The sequence below is a fragment of the Poecilia latipinna genome, unplaced genomic scaffold (assembly GCF_001443285.1).
Source record: "Poecilia latipinna isolate Pla-1442-1.1 unplaced genomic scaffold, P_latipinna-1.0 Scaffold5291, whole genome shotgun sequence".
Taxonomy (NCBI): Eukaryota; Metazoa; Chordata; class Actinopteri; order Cyprinodontiformes; family Poeciliidae; genus Poecilia; species Poecilia latipinna.
In genome coordinates, this window is record NW_015117907.1 from 1 (window position 1) to 9,154 (window position 9,154).

General features: G+C 37.3%; 1 long non-coding RNA gene across 1 annotated transcript; it reads left to right on the top strand.

Annotated features, from left to right (window-relative positions):
• The first annotated feature begins 6,865 nt into the window (after positions 1-6,865).
• On the top strand, positions 6,866-8,329 carry LOC106943423 (uncharacterized). Its single transcript, XR_001423911.1, has 3 exons — positions 6,866-6,958; positions 7,211-7,290; positions 7,821-8,329. It is a non-coding gene; the product is annotated as an uncharacterized LOC106943423 (long non-coding RNA).
• The last annotated feature ends 825 nt before the right edge of the window (positions 8,330-9,154 follow it).

A 9,154-nucleotide genomic window follows, 5' to 3' on the forward strand; every position in this document is an offset into this window, starting at 1 on the left:
TCATTTAGCACATGCTAGTAGCTACGGAGCCCCCCAGGGGACATGGGGAATTTTTTTTTCTTTTGCGTTCCCTCGCAAAATTTTTGCGTTCCCTCCCTTGCATTTCCGGTTCATTTTGGAGCGGCACTCAAGACAAGACAAACCCACGAAACAGGTAAATTATCTTAATTCAGCAGAAATACGGTTTACTTATCAATATTTATATTTCTTTAGCTTCATTTATAACAACTATGTCAAATATTAATCGTATCCGATGGAAGAAAAGGTAGTTCAAACATCTGTTCGCTTGCTTAAAGAAAAGAGTGACGAGGCGGGGAATGCAACGTTAATTTCGTTAACGATGATGTAAATTATGTCGTTTACGACCAAATTATTAATGACAATAACTAGACTATACAACTCCATCAGGCTAAAGTGTGCTTTATTACGCTACGTCAGTTGTTTGGGGGTGTCACTATTATTTATAGAACGTATGGGGATTTATGGCAGGGCTAGGACTGACACCATCTTTCAAAATACAGAATAGTTTTTTTTATTTGGCAGTTAAATATTCCTGAAACATGAGAATTATCAACGCCAGCAGAACTTTCGTGGCGGTTCGTGCTACGGTCTGATGATGCCTTCGGCTGCTGATGTCACGGTTGCATGGCATACGATTACAGCCACCTGGAAAATATGAGATTCGAGATCCAATCACAAGGAAGACTAATGTCTACCTGCACACTACCTTTTCGGACAATATTTGAAGAAATTATATTTTGTCTATATTCTATTGAAATTCTGTAGTAGAACTCGGTACATTATAATAGTCTAAAACAATGAAAAGAATACTAGAATAATATATTATGTCAATTAAGTATCCATATAAATGATTATAAAAGTATCAATACATTGAATTAAAAATCATTTTTATATATTTTCAACTCAATTGAAATGGTATTCAAAGTTTTCTTCTTCTTCTTTTGTTTTTTATTGGCGGCTGGCATCCAACTTAAGGTGCATTTACTGCCACCTACCAGATTGGAGTGTGGTCATCAGAGATCTCAGAGGGAATTAAATCCACCTCAGTGATGTGTAGGATGTGCAAATTCACATCCTAACACACTCATTAATACCTGAATTAATGCATGAGCATGCACTGGCATACACACAAATACTTGTTCATATCCTAAATACGACTCATTAACCCAGTGTTATTTAAGAACCTAAATAAGAGATTTCTAACATAATTTGATTTATTATCTAATAGACTAATCATAGACAGTCCTATATTCTTTCTGCTTAGTAATGACTTTAAAAGCTGGCGTTCCTCTGAGTATTTATCACATTCTAACAAGACATGCTCTACTGTTTCCACCTGATTGCAATAACTACAAGCCCCAGTCTCATGCTTTCCTATTTTAAAGAGCAAACTGTTAAGTCCAGAATGTCCAATTCTAAGTCGAGACATAACTACTTCCTCTTACCGCCTTCCACTCAGATAATTACTATCTCCCACACTCTTTTGAATTGCATATAACTGTCTCCCATTATCATGGTTATCCCATTGATCCTGCCAAATCTTAATTTATTTTTGAATAATAAATTTACCCTCATTTTTACTCAAAGGAATATTCAGATGAACAATATCTGATTTCAAGGCCTGCTTAGCTAAAATATCTACTTCCTCATTTCCTTCTATACCTGCATGAGCAGGAATCCAGACAAATTGAACCAAGCATTTATTGTTATGAAGATGAACTAATAATTGATATATTCTTAATATCAAATCTAATCTGCTAGATTTGCCAGATTTAATACTTAATAATGCTGCTTGACTATCTGATGCTATGATAAATGTACTTACTTCCCTAGTATCATTACCAAGCAACCATTCTAAGGCCAATATGATGGCTGATAATTCAACTGTAAAAACAGCTAAATGGTCAGCTGTTCTCCTCTTAATCAAGACTTTATGGTGTGGGATATTCACTGCTGCCCCAGTTCTACCACTATTTGAATCTTTAGATCCATCTGTATATATAATTATGTTGTCTTTATATCTTTCAAAATATCTATTAACTACAACCCATTCTGGAGTCTTTCCCTTTTTAAGAATTTCACTTAATTGAAGATCAACTTCTGGAGTTAGAAATAACCATGGAGATTGAGGAACTGTAGCACTATACTGGAGCTTAGTTAAACCAAGATGTTTTGCCTTTATGTCCCCAGTCCATCCAAAACTATTACAATTTAATTTATGATGTTCCCAACATTCCTTCAGCACCACCTTAGTTGGATGATCACACTTATGTCCTTGTAGGTTCACCCAGTACATGTACATTAGTTTCAACCTTCTTAATCTTAAAGGAAGCTCACCAGTTTCTACTTGTAAAGCAGCTAAAGACGATGTTCTGAAAGCTCCACAACAAATCCTCAATGCTTGTGTTTGCTCTCCATCAAGTTTTCTCAAATGACTGTCAGCAGCTGCCATATATGCTGTACACCCATAGTCCAGAGTAGATCTCATGAGAGTCTGATAGACTCCCAACAGTGCACTTCTTGAAGCTCCCCATTCCTGTCCTGAGAGACATCTCAACAAATTATTCACTTTTTTACATTTATTTTGAACTGATTCTATTTGATGTTTCCAAGTTAAGCTTTCATCAAAGATGACACCTAAAACCTTCACTGTTTTCACTTGTTCAAGTTTATGTTTATGAAGATTCAACTTGACTTCCTTATGTCTTCTATAAAAGCAAATAACTTGAGTCTTTGCGATTGACATCCTAAAACCCCATTTATTAGCCCAACCTTCCTCTTTCAAAATGGCATCCTGCATCTTTTTCTGTAAGTAAACCAGATTATGTCCCCGAATTCATAAAGCACCGTCATCTGCAAATAAAGATTTGCCTATACTACTATCTATCTCATCAAAAATGTCATTAATCATAATATTAAAGAGAATTGGGCTACACACACTACCTTGGGGGGTACCATTCTCAACAGCATATCTAGAAGAGAAATTCGCCCCAACCCGAACTTCTATTTCTCTACCAAACAAAAAATCAAAAATCCAATTATAAATCTTACCTCCTATACCAGTTTTCCCTAATTTAATCAATAATCCTTCTTTCCATAACATATCATAAGCCTTTTCTACGTCAAAGAACACAGCTATCACTAACTCTTTATTTGCTTGAGCTTTTCTTACTTCTGACTCTAAACACAGAACTGCATCCATCGTATTCCTCCCTTTACGAAAACCACTCTGAAAAGGACAGAATTTATTTTTACTCTCAATAAAACAATAAAGCCTATCTGTAACAATCCTCTCCATTATTTTCCCTAATTAAGAAGTGAGAGCTATAGGTCTATAATTTGACGGGTCTGTTGCATTTTTACCAGGTTTTAACACAGGAATTATAACTGACTGTTTCCATTCTGCAGGAATTCTCCCAGTCATCCAAATCAGATTAAATTATTTTAATATAACAGTAAGAGATGAATATTTAAAATGTTTGAGCATTACATAACACACTCCATCCTTCCCCGGAGTTGATTGCTTAGCATTATTAATAGCTTTTTCTAACTCATACATAGAAAAAGGCATATCTAAATCCTGGTTTGAGACTTCTCTCCTAGTAGTAACTTCTGGATTTCCATCCAATAAATCTAATTTATTACTTTTCATTTCTTCAGATAAATTTTCTGAACTATTCACCTTAATTAACGTTACTGCTAATAATTCAGCTTTTTCTTTATTACTAATCGCTATTTTCCCATTTAATTCTAAAACAGGTAAAGAAAACCTCTTTTTAACACCATTCATTTCCTTAATAACTCTCCATACCTCTGACAGTTTGGTCTCTCTACCAATGGAATTACAATACTGCCTCCAACAAGCCTTCTTAGCTGCTCTAATAGTCTTCCTAACTATAGCTTGTGCTTTCTTATATTGAATTAGTGCCTCAAAGGTATGACATCTTCTTACCAATTTAAAAGCTTTATTTCTTCCCCTTATAGCAATACTACATTGCTCATTCCACCATGGAGTAGACTTTTTATTTCCTCTTCCCTTTGATTTAGGAATTGAACTTTCAGCTGCATTAATAATGACAGACTTAATCTTTGAATAACACATCTCCACATCACAAAACAAATTCTCATCCAGTTTATTAAATTGACTATCAACTAAATTTTTAAATAACTCCCAATTAGCGTTACTTAACTTCCATCTTGGAATCTGTCCTTCCTCTTCTTTTATCACTTCAGAACCAACTGAAACTAGAATAGGAAAATGATCACTGCCCATTGGAGAATCATTCATCACCTCCCAAGAAGTAATTCCAGCTAATGTATTTGAAACCAATGTTAGATCTAAAACACTCTTTAAATTCCTACAGCAATCATATCTAGTAGTGCTGCCATCATTAAGGCAAACCAGAGAATGTAACTCAAGAAATTCAATAGTCAATCCATTTGCATCTGTATTAAGACTCCCCCATAAAATATTATGAGAATTGAAATCACCACACCATACAGTCTTACCTACATTTTGATCATTTACTTCATTGAGATTTTGAATGGACAACTTCTTGTTAGCATTATAAAAATTTATCACCGACATTTGGTCATTTTCTATCCAAATCTTAATAACTATTGATTCATAATTTTTCCCTATTGATTCCACTTTATATCTTATACTGTCTAGTACAAAAGTTGCTACTCTCCCTCCTTGTCTTTCCTTTCTATCATTCCTAACTGATGTATACCCAGAAATTTTGAAATCCAGATGAGGCTTAAGCCAGGTTTCTTGAATGCAAATCAGGTGAGGTTTAACTGTCAAATCTGAAATATATTTCTTAAACTCTAGACCATTACTAATAAGACTTCTTGCATTCCACTGGAAAATAATTAACATAACAAAGAGGGGCCGCCACTGCATGATTGAGGTTGAGAAGATTGTGTCTCATTTAATTTTTCCTTAATTGATTCCCAATTAACATTTTTACAATCAAGATACTTTTGGGCTGCCTTCACTATTATTTGAATTTTTTCCGTTTTCCTTTGTGTTTGAGCAGTGCAGTTAACAACTTCTACCATGAACAATACAAAATCCTCCTTTGTCATGAGTAGAGTGTCACCTTTAATCTTGGAGCATTCTGAACAATTAGATCCTTCTTTTTCTCCTCCAGACACTTTCTTTGGATATAATATTGGTTGAACAGAAGCTTTTTTCGTTGCTTCTGCATAAGTAATGCCAGTAGTGACTTTGATTTTCTGAACTTCCTCAGCTCTTTTACTAGCTATGCATCCCCTAAATCCTGAACTATGCCCACCTCCACAATTACAACATTTCAGCGGAGCCCCTTCCTCACATTTCCCATACTCATGATCCCCAGCACATCTCCCACATTTCTGTTTCCTCTTACACCAGGGGTCCCCAAGCTATGGCCCGTGGGCCGGATCCGGCCTGCCTCCTCATACCAGAGAGCATTCAGTGTTTTTTTTTTCATATATTATATTTTCCGGTTTATATGTGGATTTTTCTTCAACCACCAGGGGGCTCTTGAGCAGACATGAAACTAACTTTCCCTCAATGGAATATATACTAGTCAGTCAGTCACCGTTTCACTCACGGTTTTTTCCATTTGCATTCTGGGTAAAAATCTATGTAAAAGCGCGAATGTGTCGTCGCCCCCCCAGCCCCCCCCTCACCCCCGCTTGACAGTTTCAAATGCAGAACTTTCTAAGGTTTCTTTCTGCAAAAACTAAGACCGGCCCCCGACCACAGAAAGGAACAGCTATGTGGCCCTCGCAGGAAAAAGTTTGGGGACCCCTGCCTTACACACAGCCGCGACATGCCAAATTTCTGGCATTTAAAGCACCGCAGCGGCGGAGGAATAAATGGTCGGACATCATAGCTCATATATCCCACAAACACTTTATCTGGCAGACTGTTCTCTTCAAATTTTAACATGATAGAAAAACTATCACTCCTCTCTCCATTTTTATTTCTTTTCAATCGTTTGGTTTCCACCACTTTCCCTCCTGAAACATTAGACTTGATCTCATCAACTGGCACATCAGGTGGAATCCCTGAAATGACTCCGCATACATACTTCTTGTCATCCAAAAGTCTTCCTCTCACATTCTCACCAAGGATTCTTTTTATATTCAGCGCCCTTTCATTTTGTTTAATATCATTACAGATAATCAATAACGATCCATCTCTTAATATTTTAACAAATTTCACCTTTCCAACCAGTGAATTGATTTCTTTAGTAAGCTTTATTGGATTCCACTTACCAAAGGACACACCCTCTTTGACAAACTTCAGAACTATTTTAAACTCTGACATCGTAATAGTTTCTCCTTCAGCCTCGGAAACAGATAATTCTATTTGTTGTCTTGATTTGTTCCGTTTTTGCTTAGCTTTTTGAATATGCCAAGGTCCTTCATTTTCCACACCATCAGCACCCTCTTCCATTTCAGCAAAATCACTACCTGACACATTTCCCTCTGACATCCTTCCAACCATTCACAGTCTGATCGTGCCTCTTCCGCCTTTGCTGGTCCGTCCTTGTTCTGCAAATTCCAAACTCCCGGTTCCTCATGGTCTTCAAAGTTGTTGTCAACACCGTCAGACATAAACAGAATGTGAAAAAAAATCAGGCATTATTTTGGGGCACCAGAAAGTCTGAGGACCCCGTGACCACTTCCTGTTTTTCCCTTTACTATAGTGTTTCTCAAGTCCGGTCGAACGCCCCCCCTGCCCTGCATGTTTTAGGTGTTTCGCTTCTGCCACCTGGATTGAATCTGTAGGTGATTTACAGGCTTCTGCAGTATCTGACGGTCATGCAATCATTTGGATCAGCTGTTCTGGAATAGAGGCACATCTAAAACATGCAGAGCAGGGGGATGTGAGGACTGGAATTGAGAGGCACAGCTTTACTAGGATGGCTGGGCAGCTCTGGTTAATTTATTTTATCTTTTAGTTGTTTCTTCCTGTTGTAGATTCTGTCTTTTTCTCTCTCTTAACTGCTTACACGCGGACGCTGCAGCTTACATAATTTATGGTGCCCCACAGAAAAGTGACATTGAAATACTGAAATACTTATGAGTTTAAACTCTTGTAGTTTTAATTGTGTACATTGTGAATTTTGAAAGCTTTGTTTGTAAAATATGTATTTATGGACTTATTATACATCTTCCAAATTGTATTTAGGCGTGGAGGAGAACATTGAAGCCTTCCTTCGATCAAGGCATGTTATGGAAGAAGACATAAATCAGATGAAAGCTGATAAGGTGACCCATTCAGTTATAAAGTTTATAGTAACACTAGACCTTGTTTAATTCTAAGTGTATACATTTTTGTACAAAAAGTATGTTGGTTCATTGTGTTGTAATGGAAGTAAACTTTTAACATTGTTGTCCCGAAAGGGAAATTCATTCCCACTGACCTTCAATCTCAAAGTAAAATGACTATACAGCAGAGGTGGGCAACTCCAGGCCTTATCCTGAAACTTTTAGATGCATCTCTACTTCAACACACCTGAGTCAAGTAATTAAGTCATTAGCAGGACTCTAGAGAACTTGACTGCACTTGGGAGGTGATTCAGCAATTTCAATGAAGTGTGTTGGACCAGGGAGACATCTAAGAACTGCAGGACAATGGCCCTCGAGGACCAGGATTGCCCACCCCTGCAATACAGTATGATACAAAACATAACACAATCTTATGATGCCATAAAAAGTACTGCACAGCATTTACTTAAAGTTTTACTGTATTAAGTATAAAACTAATGTAGTCTTTAAATGTTTATATCTAATTGCAGATTGACAGAGGTGTCATTTCTGTCATGAAAGATGAAGAATTTGCCAGATATGTCCCTTCATATGGTGACTGCTTGGCTGTTCTGTCATTTTGTCGACAGAGGGAAGCAAATTTCGACAAGGAAGGCATTTTAAATAGAATTACACAAACAATTGAGACAAGGCTGATGACAAGGAAAAGACATGTTGAAGTACCCCAGCAAACAACTGTGAGAAATTCTGGCTTGTTGGCAAGACCTAAAAACAACAATGCAGTAAAATCCAAACGCAGAGTTGAAGTGGGATGGCTGCATTTTCAAAGCGGGGATTTTCATCAAGTGAGGTCCAAATTTGGAGGTGGAATCAGACATCTTGCACTCGAGAAAAACACCACTGTGTCAGAAGTCATGACCATTGCAAAAGAGTTGTTTTTTTCCTTGTGGATTATCATCAAAGGGATCCATTATGGACTTTACACTTAGCATGTGCGACTTCAAAAGACAAACTGTATCTCTGGACAGTGCTCTTACAGAACAGTTCAAACTTAAAATGTTACAGCTTTATCTGTGCACCAAGGACTTTGAGCATTCCTCATATTGTTCATTACTGCGCAATAGTCAGCCCCACCCTTAACACACCCCTGACTGACCACTGACCAGTTCTCTGTCTAACAGGTCCGGAAAATCTCTAAAACCCGGGTATTACCCTAGAAATAGGTTTATAGGAGACATTCTGTTCAAACTGGTGGCGGAGAAAACTCGTCTAGCTCTAACTACCTTTGATTCCAGAAGTTATGACCCTTTTCAGTTGAGAAGCAGTCAACAGAGTAGCCCTCACTGCTGCGTAGCTTCAACAACCACTCCTGTTAACGGTAGCTTTTCTCCTTAAAATAACGTGCACTTGTTACCGGCTAGATTTGCTTTAGTGACTTAGACTTAAGTCCCAGGGTCATTATTTCTACACTCACCAAAGGAAAGTACGAAGCCACCACATCACTAGAATCATGTATGTGTATTTTACTATAATTAGGGGAAACTATAGTGATCAGATGACACCATTAATCTCAATGTCCACAAGTATCATTGGAATTTTTAATATATAAATTTATTAAGCAAGCTTTAGCAGGGGTAAAATGACAGATTAACTTACAGGGATTATAATCGTAATAAGTAATAATTCCGAAATTAAAATCAATCACAACCTTTCTAATTTCTATCCCTGCACTATGTCACTAATTTAACTAAGCGAGGCTTCTGGGGGCAGCTAAACTCACACCCAGATGACATTTGGTCCCGGCAGCAGAAATCCTCAAGTGTCCTTGGTCAGAGTCTTTGTCCTGGCACGGCAAAGTCCTCTT